Source organism: Triplophysa rosa, linkage group LG11, assembly GCF_024868665.1.
Source record: "Triplophysa rosa linkage group LG11, Trosa_1v2, whole genome shotgun sequence".
NCBI classification, from domain to species: domain Eukaryota; kingdom Metazoa; phylum Chordata; class Actinopteri; order Cypriniformes; family Nemacheilidae; genus Triplophysa; species Triplophysa rosa.
In genome coordinates this window covers 9,270,012-9,287,670 of record NC_079900.1, presented here as the reverse complement: position 1 = coordinate 9,287,670, position 17,659 = coordinate 9,270,012, and the positions used below count along the sequence as shown (strand labels likewise).

General features: G+C 37.6%; 1 protein-coding gene across 1 annotated transcript in view; it reads right to left on the bottom strand.

Moving 5' to 3' along the window:
• plcl5 (phospholipase C like 5) overlaps positions 1-17,659 on the bottom strand; it is a 135,526-nt gene that overhangs the window by 32,337 nt on the left and 85,530 nt on the right. The gene's annotated exons all lie outside the window — the stretch shown is intronic.

Sequence of the window (17,659 nt, the reverse complement as noted above, 5' to 3'; positions counted from 1 at the left end):
TTAAAATATTTTATGAGCTCATTTTTACCGAATGCAGACCTTCCGCAAGGAAAAGCCGTTTACTTTAGAAACGACGTTCAAATGTCACGAACATTCAATTTGGTTGAATTATTTGTAAATATAATGTCATATATGTTATTAAAAGACATACTTATATTTCATTTTGTGTAATATTAAACTGCACCTGTCAAAATGATTTGCAGCATCCGGGTTACTGGGTGTTATTATCTGAGAATAACAACCCTTGGAATGTCGCAACTTGCCAATCAGAATCAAGCATTCCAGAGCGCCGTGTAATAACTGGGAATAACGAACCTGCAAATGTCGTGACTGGCCAATCAGAATCAAGCATAACGAACCGTGTAATACTGCAATATTAATGTGTCGATAAAATATAATTGTACGCTACAACACACACACTGCTACAGTAGTTGAGTTACAAAAATGTTTTAGCCCCAAAGACAGGCTTGAAATTGTCGAAATAATGCAAATGTGCACATTGCAATGAATGGGTTGCTGAATGATTTTCCAAAAGTTTTGTGGAGTCAAAGTTTTAGGTCGATAAATAGAGGAGTGACTGAAATGTGAATGCTACTTGGGATATGTTGTAGCGAAGATGTTCAGAAGTGATGCCTTCTTTTCCCAAAAAGAATTTGAAACCTTCTTTCTCTGTCTTTTTTCATTATCATCTCATTTAAAACGTATATGTGGAACACAAAAGAAGCTTTGAGAAATGTCTCAGTGGTTTTGTGTCCGTACAACGGAAGTCAATGGGGGCCCAAATTGTTTGGCCACATTCTTTAAATATCTTCTTTAGTGTCCTGCAGAAGAAAGAAACTCATACAGATTTGAAATAACATGAGGGTGGAAAAATAGAAATAGATTTGAAAATAAAATAGATTTGACAAATTTAAAGCGTTATCGTTATTATATATTCCACATCACATTATTTAGCAAGTTATATAATAGAGACCATGAACACTTGATGTTCTTTTATTGGATATTCCCTGTAGCACAAAAGTAACAAGTATGTGCCAAAACAAACTTTAATACCAACCCTCAAGTTTTTTTTTGCTCAGAGTACACAGACTGTATTTATATTACCGTCAGAGTTTATCCAGGGAAAGCATTGAAGGAGGAGACAGAAAGAGACAAGTGAGTGTGGGAGATGGTTGTGGGTGATTGTGTGGAGGTGTTGTATTCTAAAGCTTTGAGTTGCTGCCAGGCTTGCACTGAAAACAAATGCACTCTTCTCTTTCTCCACACGGATCGACCTCTTCTCTCTACACCACAGACAAAACTGCCTACAGCTGCGAGCTCTCACCCTCTCCCACATACACACACTCACACACACACATCAGAGTAATGCTGTAGAAATCATATCACTTGCTCTATTTGCTTATTTATTTGCCAGAGGTCTTTTTCTGTCAGGACTCTGGGGGGGGGGCTGTGGGTATTTTTAAATGGACAGGTTTGGTCCAATAACTGCACACAAACCCTCCCATTAGTTTCTTTGCTTTAATTACACAAATTTTAGTAGAAAATACACAAACGCTACTACGTTTTTATTCATAACTGGAATAAATGTATGTATATTAAATCGCATTATCGCCAATCAGGGACGTAGCTACATGGTGGCCATGGGTGGCCACGGCTACCCCTGAATGATGGATGGCCACCTATCTGGCCACCTCTGTTGTGCGAAGCAGTTTTAAGATGTGTGTCGGAGTTTACGGAGTGCTGCGCAGATCATTTAGTGTATGCACTGAAAGTAACGTGAGAACATTACTCTCGCGTTAATATGATGTCATACGCTGACGCACTGAGGCAAACAGTCTGAGCGCTATAGCTGAACAGCGGCTAACCGCTTTGTGACAGTGTACTGTCTGTGTACCATGGAAGTTCATCGCGAGCAGACAATAGGGGCTGGCTGAATGATCAGATCAGTAAAATCAGTCTTTTTTAACTGGATTTCATTAATTAATTACATTTTCGTGAAAGTTTAAGTTGGGGTACTGCAATGTTTATTTTCTATAAAAAAATGCTAACTTATAGCTGACAGCTAGCAAATTATTTTAAAATAATGTTAGCACATGAAAGAATTGCGTTCTTTGTGTATGTTTTTGACCAGCAAACTATGTGTAATGAAGAATTGGTGTAAATTACAGTACAGGATTTTTTGGTCACCCTAATAAAATCACTGGGTCTTACCTGGCCACCTCTAAAAAAAAAGTTCTGGCTACACCCCTGTCGCCAATAACCAAGTGGGTTGTGTGTCAACATGCAACAGCACTGGCCCCCATTCACTTCTATTGTATAGACACAAAACCAACGCAAGTGAATGGGTGCCGGTTTACAACATTCTTCAAAATATCTTCTTTTGTGTTCTGCGGAAGAAAGAAAGTCAAACAGGTTTGAAATGACAAGAGGGTGAGTAAATGACGACAGAAACTATCACTTTAACCTTTCTTTAGGAATCCTGCTGTCCTGTATCAGAACTGTTTCTATATCTTTCTGTCATATTTTCCACACATGGTCATCTGTGAATTTGCAGGTGGATGCAGGAAGACTCATCTGTAATGTTTTAAAACCGGACCTGGCTGAGGTTTATTTGAGTAGAACAGTAGCATTGATTAATGGCAGGAAGATGCTCCGCACTAATGTTCTCCAAACATTCCAATAGCTTCCCCTCTAATGTCCTCCAAACGTTTAAGTGACATTCAAGTGAAGCAGTAATAAAAGAAAAGATAAAAAAAGGAATCAGAGAATGGATGATAAATCAATGCAGGAGTAATGGCGAAGCCTCCTAAATTCCTCTTGCGATCCCTAAATATTGCTCTTTCTTTCACCTATATCACAAACCAACAACAGTGTGATGTTAATCTCTAATCTGCACCCAATGGCTTTATGACAACTATGAAAACAATTCCAAAACATGCACAAATGCAAATGTCCATCTCTGCACTGACATTTCACGCATCTCTTTCTGGTTTTGCCAGTAATCAGTCATAATCAACAATCTGTTCATCTTTGTTGGGAACCATCTGCCATTACATCCAAATGACTAAAATGAGTGCAACCTTAGGCTTTCGTTATGAACGTTTCTATGAGTGACGACGACATGCACATAGAGTAAACATGCACATAAATCCTATAAGGACGTGTGACTAGGATTAAATTAAGGGAATGTTTCAGTATGGCCTTGGCATTACTTTTAAAAGCAATTCACATACTATATATTATTACTACAAATTCTAAACCACCGGCCAACAGACCGTACTAGGGACGCAACCATATTTAATTGTTTACAGATTAAAGCAAGGCTGTGATTAAGTGCTAAAGTCAACACATCTAATTTCCACCACCCATCGAAATTCCACCAATTTCCATGTTTTTGTCACAAATGCATCTGAAAAGACATATTTTCAACACTGCGGCTAACAGAATACCAACATTACAATCCACTGAGCTGTTCTGAATTGTATGTCTGTCCCTCACATTAAAAGACATAAATGACTGAAAAGGACAGAACACTTGAAGGCTAAATTAAAGAAAATCTGTCCCTGTCTCTGTTGACAAAAAATGGAGGTTGGACATATTGCTAGAAGAACACATTTTAAACTAAATCACCTTACTAGTTTACAACGACAAATTTTATCCTTAAACTCTGAGATGCTCACACATAAACATGACACTCATGGTTACTTTGCCATCTAAATGAGGACATATGCGGCCATTTAACGCTTTTACACCACAGGTGAACCCTAACTAGATAACAGGCTTCTAACAGAAAACATTTTTGCATCTTTACAATAAAACAGTAAAAACATTATTTGTTTTATTTATGGATCAGTTGTCCCAATGAGAATTTCCACTAAGGTCCTCAAAAGGAGGCTGTGTGAGATTAAGTACATCTAAGTAAAAACACACACACTTAAAGTCCCAGTGAAATGAAAAATTCTTATTTTTTCATGAAATATTGCAGCGTTTATAGTAAATAGCTTATCAATGTGGGTCATTTTCTTTTTTAAATTCATGTACCCTCATAATCTTCAGTTAAAATCTGAAAATGCACTTCCGCACTGAAATGACTATCCATCTCAAATGACGTTAACTACGGCTTGGCCGGAGAGCATCCGTTAACTCCTCCCCTTCAACTGTCAGTCTGCTGCCAGTTTCATTTCAAAATCAATGCAACAGCTGTTTTTACACATCCAATCCATTCGCAGTGAAAAACGCAAGCCACGCCCACTAATTTTCTCCTTTGAAATTCCTTTTCACTCGGAAATGTGTCAGAATACGGACGTAAAAACGATCGCAACTTCCGGTCCACGGGGACTTTAATTACCACATCGGCACACTAAATGACTCCAGGAGTCAGACAGTAGTCTCTCTGCTAATTGTGCATGCTGGTATTGACACTCAGTTGGGTTATTAACCGTTTGACATTGGCAACTAGCAAACCAAACGAATGCTGAACTCTTTACAAAAACAAATCAAGCACTTGATTATCTCATAATACCAGTGTCAAGTATTGTTAATATCAGCATACTTGTGTTTTGTTTACTAACACAATCTTTACAATGGTCTGACTCTGCACACAGCAGCTACATCATTACAGCCAGTACTGTACTTTATAATAACATACATTTACTTACATAAGATTTCATTAGTAAACATTTTACTTTAACAACCAATAAGGCAGTATTACAATTTGATACAAGATGAAGCAAACAACCTAGGATCAATTTGTATTTCATGTTGACTTGAATTGACAAGGTTCTTGAAGACATTCACTCTTCAGGCATTGATCAGGTACAAAAGGACACTGACTTCATTCTAGTAAGAGCAGAGGCTTCATTGTCCTGCAATAAATTACCCACTGACAAAAAGAGGCCATGGAGAGAAGGGACACAGGAAATCCTCATCAGCTCTCAATCTCATTAAAGTGTTAAGCACTAATCAGGAATGCCAGGCAAGAATGCTTTAGAACGGGACGAGTGATGGATGGAAGACTACAGACACTGCCTCTCTCTCTCTCTCTCTCTCTCTCTCTCTCTCTCTCTCACACACACACTCAGTCTTAGCAAGCTGCCTACCAAGACTGCATTTCTGACTTTTACTTTTGGAGCGTTTATATGACGTATGCCTATGATGTAATGTAGTAGCCTACTTTCACTAACTAAAATGAAAAACACGGAACTAAAAGGATAACTTGAACGTACTGTTGATTTGGATAAAAAAACATCTGCCAAATGCATACATGTAAATGAATAAAAACTAAAACGGTCACAGCATCTCTACCCAACATCTACAGGAGCAAATGATTTGCCTTCAAAATGAGCTGAGTTAAGTTATTTCTTAAAAACGCATTAATAAATCCTGATCAACTAAATGAATTTGGTATTCAGTCATTTCTTTTATATTTTACACATTATCCGTGTATTTCTTTTATAGGGCATCAAAGATAGACTGCAAGGTAAACTGATGTCAGTCTTTCAAACAGATTGTGTAGCCTTCTTTCTATTATTCACGCAACAGCGTGCAGAGGAAGTACAGGAAAGGCCGGTTGCTAGGCAATATGATGATGCCTTTAAAAAAGCGGTTGGCATGGCAAGGTCAAGGACTCCTCCCTCAGACTTTCCCCTTGTTCCTCCCAGCTTTACAAGTACAAAGGCAAAGTGCAACAGAACCAGACTTCACCTACGTGCACAGCACAGGATATTCTGCACTTGATCACTTCCGACTTTGCGCATCTAGATTAACTATAGACCCAGTTATTGATATTGAAGATGTATTTTTCCTTCTTTAAAAGTGTCATAGGAAACAATGTAATTAGGCGATTCTTGACTTTACAAAAAGGCAACGGTTGGAACAGATACCATCTTATCGTTCCTCTTAACAATGGCAGATGTGAAGGTGGTTTAGTGAACCTGTTTTCTGAAAGCAATCAAAGCAGAAGTGACACACTTCATCTATAAGTTTTGATTTCACTGTGCATTGTGCAGGACATCCTGAAATACCCTAAAGGTGAAAAAAATTATACTGTGAGCATGCATATTTGTGCATGAATGTATTTATATGTGCATGTGTGAGTTTATCTAATAAGTGTAGACGGTTTCATCAGACGCACTTCTGGTCTGTGTTTGTTGATCGGTCTGGCTATTTTTTTATTTATATTATAATTTATATTAATATTAATGTATAATAATATGTTATTGTATAATAATTGTATTAAATAAACAATTTGTTGAATAGGTTGTGTAACTTTGTTGCATTAAAGTTTAGCTAACAAAGCATTTAAGTAAGCCAAGTAATAATGGCTAGATATTCTTTTAACTTGCTAGCTAATGTAATTTACTAGTTATTTCTTTTGCTTGTTATCAGAAATGATCTACAGGGAGTCTATTCTTTGCGGATGTTTCCCAGAAGTTAAGTTTGGGTCACAAAACCATCTCTTAGACTGTAAATCGTATTATATTGTATTGTCATTGTGTTAAATGTCTGTACTAGAAGCTTCCAACACCAAAGAAAATTCCTTGTGTGTGCAAGCACACTTGGCAATAAAGCTCTTCTGATTCTGATTCTGATTCTGATTCTATGTGATCTACTCGCACTGCAACCGTTTACCGCATCTTGTCTGATTTCCTGTGTCTTCTGTTCATCTTTCATATCAAATACACTCTCTCACATGCCACATCTATTATTGGCTCCTATTAGAGCCATGGGTACTTTGCTAAAAAAAAAAAAAAAAAAAAATTTTTTTTTCGCAAAATCATTTATGATCGATGGAAATCAAAGTTGACGTGTGAGGTGTCTCTCTAATCTGATTTAACTGTATTTATTATCGAATGACCATTTGCAAATCCTCATTTGTTGAAGTGACAAACTCTTTCTCCCTCTCTGTTTTCTCATCTTCTCTCCTGCTCAATTCTCTCCATGTACAAATGACATCTGTCCGAACGTGAATATTCATCACTTACAAACTAAGGAGAAGATTAAACAGATGGTGCGTTTGTGTGCCAAAGGAGGGCCTTGTAACAGGTCACCATTATTATTTTCATTCCACACACTACAGATAAATCATTGGGATAAATGAAAGCAAATTTATAACAAATGAGGTGGGTGTGCGTATACAAGTTTGACCACACTTTCATATTTTTTATAACGTCCTCACATACAGTGGCATATGCCAAACATCGACTCGTGAGGACCGCTCAGCCACGTTTTTCAGGTCAGAAGTATAACAGGCTGCTGTGGGGCCATGACACTGACATAATATACAGTATATACAGTGGCAAAACAAAAAAGATTGGTAACACTTCAGTATAGGGGGCAATTCTCACTACTAGTTGTTATTAGCATGCCTATTATTGGCATATTGGCTGTTTATTAGTACTTATAAAGCACATGTTCTGCAAGACCATACTCTACATCCCTAATCCTACCCAATCCCTAAACCTAATAACTACCTTACTAACTATTAATAAACCACAAATTAAGAGTTAATGGTTTGTTAATAGCGAGAATTGCCCCCTATACTGAAGTGTGACCAAAAGATTAAATGGAAATTAAAAACTAAGAAAGGGACCATATTAAAATAAATATAAAAAGCGCAGATAAATAAACATACACAATTTGGTTATGTTCTCTCTCAGGGACCCTCTTTATAAAAATTGCAGTCATTTTCAGAAGAGATGGGATGGTGTCATACATCTTTTGCTTTATAAATTGTCATTCAGCTGCTTGTGCCTCAGAGAATCTATTTCAAACACCCACAAAATGTGTGAGTGCGTGCGTGTGTGTGCATGCGTGCGCCTGTGCGTGTGTGTGTGTGTGTGTGTGTACAAGCACTAGATCAGTGGTTCTCAAACTGGGGGCCGTGGCCTCCTGGGGGGCCCCAAGATGGATCCAGGGGGCCACAGATTTTGTGGCATTTTATGAAATATAGAAATTTATCATAGATTTTATGCAATCAAACATCAGAAAAATGACACCACCAACCAAAAGAATTGAGGTTCCAGCATTGTATAACTGAATGTTTTTGGTTTAATTAAAATTCTAAGGTTATACGTCTTTATATGGGGGGCCGCAAAGCGGTGAACTTAACACAAAGGGGGCCTTACAACGAAAAAGTTTGAGAACCACTGCACTAGATACAATTCAAGCGGGTCTGTATGACTGTTGTTCACTCCAGTGAGATCACAAAATAACAAACACATTATCAACAAGCATAAACACAGCACACAATCACATACACAAATATGCCTGCGGTCATCATCCCCATCAACAAAACCTCAACTTCTCCACTTTTCACACAAAAACACACTACAGAACGAGCTGTTTGGATATGCAACGGAATGCAGCAAAGATGCCCAAGGATACCACTACACTACACACACACACACACACACACACACACACACACACACACACACACACACACACACACACACACACATTCCCTACAGAAGCTTGACAGGGGGCCGATGAGGCGAGGCTGTTCTGACTCATGCAACAAACAGAGAAAAACAAAACAACAAACTGTCTCATTCAGAAATAAGAGGCAGGACAGGCCAGCTGAAATAATCAGTTCCATTTCGTACTGCTTCCTTTCTTCAATTATTTTCTGTTCTTTTTATTGTGACAAAACAATTGCCTTGCACAATATCTGTCATCCAAAAAACCTCCTTTTGTCAGGTTAATATTTTGCGTGTTACCGTGTGGCGGGGACATTTGAGAGCCAGTCCAATTAGCTTCAATGATTCAACTTTTGAACCAATCACGATACTCATTCCACTCTATTCGAAATGTGTAGATAAATGAGAGCAATGGCCTTTTTCAAAGTGAGAGAATATACTGTAAGAATGAACAAATCGTTGCTGTCCTTCTGACTGTCCAAAATCGCTGTTTTTCAGGAAATGGCAGAAACACTGTACTTTTTAAATGATTAAATACTGTGTTGTCAAAGTTGACAAGCACTTTTTAATACGTTTTAAGAGCTCGATATTTGAAAAACCCAGTGACACATCAAGGGTGAGAATAATAATGATTAAAAAAACATGTTTCAAAGGTTTCAGGAAGCAAGGGGAGACATCGCATTACCACATAAAGGTGGTAGCATCTCCAAAGTCACATACGCTCATCAACATTACACAGAGGATTGATGTGGTTGATGTTCAGTATGACGTTAACATTACATGCTCAAATGCTTAGTTTGTGTTGTGTGTGCATGTGTGCGTGCGTGTCATTCTCATTAAGGGCAATGTTTTGGAAATGGAAATAAAAGCACTAATGGAATGGTGACCAATCACTGCCCTCTCCCTCTCTCGCTCTCTCTCAGTGAACGGTTCTGTAGATTCAAATGCAAGTCTTTAAAGATCTCATGAATCCCATTGGGGTCTCGTGGGTGGCTTTTAGTCCCTATCTATCAGCTTTGAGGCCATGTGATATGGGACTGTTGTTGGTCTCAATGATGTAGGCAAAACCTGACCCAAAAGATAGAGGTGATAGGATGCAGAAGTTTCAATACAGAGTGGATATGGATAGCTGACAAATATACCATGTGTTTAGAATATAAAATAACATAGGAAAGATTTATCTTCATTGTTTGTTTTTTCTCTAAAGTTTTGATGTCATACCATAGGACACATTACAGTATATTTGTCAACTACCCATATACAGTATACTGTTAAAAAGCAAGTGTTTTCTCTGAGCACTCAAAGCCACACAGTTAACCAAAGACTGTATGCTTCAGTGTGTTCAATATTAATGTCCTGCCTCTAAAATACATCTCCGATTTGTAAAATCATAAAACATATCATATTTGTAATTCATAGCAAATATCCTTAAATGAGTGCAAATGAATCCCTGAATCTAAAATTGGAATAATTGATATAAACACACCACCAAAGACCTAGCAGAGTGGTGTGCTGTCAGAAAATTTCAGACACCTGCCTCTGATCTGCCAAAACAGCATCTTGTTCCTGCATCGCATCTTACTGTGGCACAGAAGTATGGGGATTTTTAGAACCGTCCTGAGATCAGAACCGGGACAGTTCAGTTTTAGACTCCAAGGCTACAGTGAAATGATTTTACTGAACTGCTGGAGAGAAGCACACATATGTAAACATGGCTCATAGCGCAGCGATTTCTCCAAAAACCCTAAGCAACAGATTGAATCAACATGACAGCCAAAAACAAGGATGCTATTTTTATTCGCACAAGACCAAATCCTACGCACACAAATGCGTGCGCACATGGCCGAATACACACCGTACACACCTCCTCCACTTTCATGGCACAAGTTGCCATAGTATCAAAGCCATCTGTGTACCACCAGTACTGGCACCTCGCGTAAAGAGACAGAGGGAGAGATGGGAAAAAGTTGGCTCTACCATGTCAGAAAAGCACGGAGCTTATCTACAGCACATTACAATACTCATTTAAAACTTTAATGCAGATGACTTATCGGAAAGCTGACAGGTTTATGAGATCATTTTGTTTATTTAGATTATTTGTCAAGATTTTTGACAAGCTGATCATCATGATGATTGATTTGTGAGGTTAAACACTGGGACTCTTGGCCTTGGCAAATGACGCATAACAACTGCTTCTAGAGTATTTTTCTAATAAAAATATACACTATTGAAATATTTTGCAACACTTTTTCATCAGGTGAATATTTTGACTTCATTATTCTGTATGGTTGCATGCTCCCTTGCTATGAGACGTTTGAACATCCTACAGGTGTTTTTTAATCTCATTAGTTGTTAAGGTTGATTTCTGTTTTTACTTCAACAGATGAGGGAACTGAAAAGTCTAATATGATCATATGATCAGTTGTTATATGAAAATTCTTGTCATCATGTCTTGTCATTTCAAACCTTTCTTTTCTCCGCAGAACACACAAAATTTTTTTTTGAAGAAAGTTGGTATCCCGCACCTATTCACTTTTATGGTATGGAGTTGGACACAAACCCAATGCAAGTGAATGGGTGCCACTTAACACCATTCTTCTAAATATCTCCTATTGTGTTCTGCAGAAGAAAATCATGCAGGTTTGGAATGCACATTTGAGTTAAGGATGACATGCCTTTTTTTTGTTATGTAAACTACGCACGATAATATGACTTCCATAACGCAAAAAAGCACTACCTCAAATGCAAACGAAGCTATAAACAGACATTAAAGAGATCTACAGGTAGCCTACAGGCAAGGATAAACTGTTTTCCCAAGCATGCAAAAACCACAAACACATAATGCATTAACACAAACTGCAATGTGCTGATAACTACTCTCATTTCCTGTTTTTTTTCTTCGTTTTTGAGACCCAGCCAACTTCCTCAACGCCTCATGCGCTCATCCAGGCGAGACTTTGTCATGTGACAGAAGCATGGGGACAAAATGCAGAAGCACTGAGCTGTCAAAGTAAACAAACCAATCAGTCAGAATATTAGCTGGGGTTTTAATAAAAGAGGATACATCTGTTCTTTACAGGGACTTTCTCGCTCTCTCTTTCATGCTGTTTATTTACTAAAACCTTACTTTCCTTTCACTTTTTCTGTTAAAACTTTGAACTGGATGAACAGATACAATTATGAACGCATGTTAGAACCATTAGACTGATTAATAATTTACAAAGATTAAAAACGATTTAAAACACTTGCAGAGGCAAAAGTCTAACTTTATTAGCTACATTAAAGGGATAGTTCACCCAAAAAAATAGATAAATAAAAAAGAGATATTGATAATTGTTGGTAGCGTCATTAATTTTAATCAGTTACTAATCCAACACTGGCACAAAAAAGCAACTGAGAAAAGATACTGAAGATGCAAAATCTATTTTGGCTAAATGTATAAATTTACCTGCTCGAAATAATCCTGATCAGCCGCATCATTCAAACAACCAATCAGCTTCGAGTATCTAATCTAGTGATCTGCTCCATTAACGGCCCACTATATTTGAATGTCTATTATCAGAATAGTACCATGTTGTTCTATAGTGGATTCCCACTGTGTCCATCATAAACTCAACATTCATCACCTCACACTGCTGGTGGAGGAGATGACAGATGTGTGCTCAGCCTGACAACAATGGCTGTAAACAGCTCCTGCCTCTTCAGTGAAGTCATAGTGGTGATTTGAAGTGTGTGATGTACTCGGATTTAGACAGAGGGTCTCTCGAAGACAGCGCCAGAAACTGGGCCTGCCGCCAACTGCCCTACCTGCTGCCAGGAGGGGTTTGGAAAGAAAGAGAAAACTGGTTTCTTGAATTACCTTCCATTCTTGCTGGTAACAAATAGTGTAAGGGCACAATGATCAGACATTTCAATGGAAAGAGGTGATATCTCATCTACTTCTATCCTGATAAAAAGATAGGAACACAGACAAGAGCAAAAAGACTGCAGTACTGGAGGTGTAAACCAAGTGAATTTATTTCTATGGCACTTCTCATAACGTGTTCTTAAAAATTTAAGCGAGGCTTAAATTTAGGCTTTTTCCGTTAGTCATTTCAACTACCTATTTTAAATTTGCTGTAAAATTACTTATTTGCTCATTTTGATGAGGTGGAGTAAAAACATAAAAAATAAAACAGTAAGGTGAAATGACTTGCAAAGCCAATTTGTCTGTACCTTTCTTAACATTTTATTGAAATATATTATACAATTTTTTTTATAAAATATGCAAACATGCAAATAAATATATCAGCAAAAAGACCAAATCTAAGTGCTCAGACTGTTAATAACCCCTAAGGGCCATCACAAACTTAGGTTTGCCCACAATAACGATTAGGGATGTAACGATTCACCGTGAGCCGGTTGAAAATCGGTTATAATGTGTGACGATTCAAATCGGTTGAGGTGTGAACTGAATCGCAATACATTTTTTGAACAGCAGGGGCCGCTATTTTCACTGCAAATCTAAACGTGGACATGCTGATATTTCTTAAATGCAAAAATATCCAAGAAAAGCTCAGACAGTATTAGTTTGTTAATATTAAAGAGACTTTTTCTATTATTAATTTGTTATAAAATTGCAATTTAGTTTTGTTATTTGAAATAAAACATTATTTTATTATACAAAGAAACGTGAAGCATTTAAGAAATAATGCAAGGGAATTTGTTCATTTCTAATTTGTTTCAACTCATTTTGTAAAAATAAATCGTGAGTAAATCGTGAATAAATCGCATCGCTCCCAAAACTAATAGTAAGCCAAACCTTCATCCCCTGGCTCCAATAATGGTCTACTTACACTTAAAATGTACTTCTCCAATACCAGCAAAATATGCATTTAATACGAATTGCAGCTAAAAGTTTCATGCTAATGTGAGTTCTTTCGGACAACATCCAGCTAACACACACCAGATGCAGGCAGCATGAGTGAGAAAAACAGTGTCATTGGAACACTGTCTCATGCTTCAGCTGCAGCCAAAGTATCCCATTTCATCACAGCCGCTCGGACTTCTGGATATCAGACTGAACGTAGAAGTTTCTGGATGACAGAACCGTTTCCTGGGGGGGGTTAGGGGTTGCGAGGAAACACTTCGATGGGGGTTGAGGAGGGGGGCTGAGAGGAAAAAGAGAGAGAGAGAGAAAGAAGGGTCCCAACTGCAATCTGGGACACATGAGGTCATTTCTGGGAAGAGGAGAGACATCATGCCCAGATTTCACACTATTCACAACAACTCAACTCAACTCAACTTTATTTATATAGCGCTTTTTACAATTTTCATTGTTACAAAGCAGCTGTACATAAGACATATTGACTATAAGCAAACCAATTAAAGTTGTACCTGCAAAAACAAGAACAAGGTGAAAACAAAGAAGACAGACACACCCACATACAAAACACTCCACACACACAATATGCACATGTACTAACACACATGTCTGGTTTACTATCTCCGTGGGGACAGTCCATAGGCGTAATGAGTTGTATACTGTACAAACTGTATATTTTATCCCCTATCCCTAAACCTAAAGATCATAGAACACTTTTTGCATTTTTAGGTTTAAAAAAAATATTGTTCTGTACAATTTATAAGCTTTTTTGCTGATGGTGACACGAGTCCCCATGTGTTGGTGTGCATTCAGGTTTAGGTCCCCACCGGGATATACAAACATGAACACACACACACACACACACGCACAGTGAGAGCACACATTTAAGATAAAGGAGAGAGAAGCACAGGTCAAATATAACAGACTATAAATTTCTATATGCAATATTAATTAAGTAAAACTTTAAAATTCTAAAGCAGCCCCCCCGGCCAGGCAGATGCAAAACAGTATGCAAACGGTGGCAAGGAACCCAAAACTCTAATAGAGAAAAAAAAACTCAGGAAAACCCAGGCCCAACCAGGGGATTCCAGTTCCCCTCTGGCAAAAGCTACTGCCTTTGCACAAGCTCCAGAGAGCTTGCACAAGGCTAAATAAAATAAATAAATTTACTAATAAGGTAAATTATAGTTTAAGATTATCATTAATAATCTAATAGCATTTGAAAATCTTTTTTACAACACACATAGATGCACTCTCTCTCTCTCCCTCTATGAATATAAGAAAACTGGTGTGCTGATGATGCATAAATGGGAAGATGTGAGAAAAAAGTGTAATATATAATGTATGTTTGTGTAATAAATATAAACCAATGAGTATTTTTAACTTGTCTATCTACTGTAATCATTGTTTAATTTAGGTTACTCCTAATTTAACACCTATATATCCTGGCCAGTACATTTTTAAAGTTCCATCAGTGTGAGAATTGATTTCTTTTAAAGTACAAAGAATTCTATATGATCCAATATAACAGTATGCATAATAATCGGAAAATAACACAAAAGTAAATTCCAGGCTATCCATTCAAAACGTTTCATTTAACATACACACAAACACACATATGTAAAAACAATTATGTACAAATACCCCACACAAAAATATCACACACACAGATACAAAACATGTGAATTGATTATAAAACTATGATTATTTTGAGACCCATCAAACAACACATCTGTTTGGTCATAAAAAACTCCATGACTAAACAAAACTTCAGACGTCTCTGCAAGGCGTATGTGTGAACTCCAGAGAGCAGTGACCCAGATTCCCATCATAGTCTATGTGTGTCTTCCAAATGTCACTTTCGTATGAAATTTTTACTCAAGTTGTACATGGACTGAGACGCTTTACAATGTTGAAGCCAAACCTCATTACATGTAGAGCAGGTGAGGTGACGCTCTGGATAAATAGCGCAGTCCTATGACTGAAGTTCATGTCACGTTTATCAGAGGCTGATACACACATACTCCTCTAATAATTCTAATCTAAAACTAATCACGACCCGTAGAAAAACACAAGACAAGACTGACAACGAAGAAATATCTACTAGCACCATCTTTCTGTCTGCTGCTCCTGAGGCTTTTTAATGAAATTATAAAATCCTCAAATACATTTTTGCTATAAACAGTTGCCATCCAAACTGTATTATTATATTATGATACTAATGGAACTACTTACATTTAATATTGTAACATCCCAGAGGAAATTTGTATTGTTCAGAGGTTACTCTCTCATAGCTCAGGAAAGTTAATGGATTTATGATTCATTTCGGTATCGACTTTATCTCAGATGTTTCTCTTAAAACCTCTTTAGTAGAAAATAATAGACACATAAGACACCATTTTTGATTGTTGTGGAATAATACAATGAATGTGGACAGAGTTGCTGTCCTGGAGAAAGAAAAAAATGATTTCCTATGAAAGGAGATGTAATAAAAATATAGCCTATACAGCCATTATCCTGTCACTTCTCAATGTCATAATTAACATCTGATCAACACCAACTCAATCATAAACATCAGTTTTGCTATTGGTAATGGCACAATCAGCAAATGTCACATTTGTTTGTATCCCCGGGCTGACTTCACCTCTATTAGTTTGCCAATATACAGATGAGTATACTTTGCTACAATCCGAATATTTTTTTTCCATTTGTCGTTTGACATTTGCACAGTTTAACAGCATTTGATTTGATTAAATGCTCCTGTGTTCACGCAACCAAACAAACAACAACCCTCAGTCCCACATGCAAACATTTTTGTTCAATTTCTCTCTCTGTCATCGAATTATGGATAAAAACCACCCATCGCTATTCACTGGGTAAAAAAATGGTGAACTGATTACAAACATAATTGTGACAAAAAATTCTCCCCTCTTTTCTTCTAATATGTATTTTACAAATGTTTAAACTTTGTATCAGTACTTTACATGCTTTTGCATCGCTGTACTCACCTTTTTAAGTCACTTTGGATGAAAGCATCTGCTAAACGTCATTTGTTTTTCAAGCATACATGCCACTAATGCAGGCTTGTTTTTAGTGTGATGTCAGAATCAGAAGCATGACACATTCATGATGACAGACATCTCTGAGGGTACCGCTGTCAATCATAATTCCTGCAGCCTGCTGCTGTCTGTCACCTCTCTGAACACATTACAGCGATGGGTCAAGCTGGTTGATTAATCATCCAACAACCAACTAGCCCTTTAGTGAGGATCACTATTTAGTGTGCTGACCATTAAATCCTCTTTGAATGTTGCACTTTAAATTCATCTGCACATTTGATGGACTACTACGGCTGTTGCATCGTGTCTCGGGCCTTTTTCGAAGGATGCTCAAAAAAAAAACACATAAGAAGAGGTGAGAAGAAGTAAAGCAAGACAGATTCTGCTCTCCTGTGCTATGGCCCTAGGCACTTTGTGTTGAGGATCTGTCGTAGCAAGTCAAACTATGTTGACTGCCATTACTAGTCTTAAAATGAGGTCACCTACCCACAAACTACACGACGCGACACGACAGCACCTGGCAAAACTCTAATCCAGAGTGGGAAATCATCCTTAAATCGGGATACGATATATAAATGGGACTCGCCATATGATTACACTTGAAGAGTAAATTTGTGTTTACAGAATTACAGATGTACGTGTGTTTACTTCTGAGCTGCTGAACCTATCACAAAAGAAAAAAAATCCACAGATTATCCTCAAATGCTGTTTTTTTGTCACACCGGCCCTTGTATGGCTGCCAAGACACCTACACAGTCACATAGGAATTTAATAAAGCGAGGGAACGGGAGAGTACCACGGTGTTTTGTGTCAGTTGCTAAGCAAAAGGAATCAACCCAAAGACAATTCAACATTCAACTCCTCATTAATCTCAAAAAGCTGCAATAACACACAACAACACATCAACTAAATCCACCCCCACTCCAGCTGAGGTTTGTTTTGTGTCTTCACCTCATCAGAGGGCGATTCGGACATGTTGTCCTCAAACTGTCACCGTTTTTTCTCTTTTCCTTCTTCATCCAAAAATTGACGTTACAAGTTCTGCGATTTCAAACGCTGTTTTGTTTTGACATGTTAGCCGCTTCATGACATATTGTTTACTTCACTGTCAGATGTCAACTAATCGAATACATGGGTTTATTGATCCAACGCAAAGATCATGTGCCTGGTGTTGACGTCTGTTAAAATCCATCAATTTCCTGGGGTCAGACTCAAATGAGCCTATTCTGCAACCTTTAATGAATAACTTTTTCAAATTATGAAACAATTGGACAGCTGTCCTTCAGTCAGTCGATTGATGTGCACTTTGCTATTCA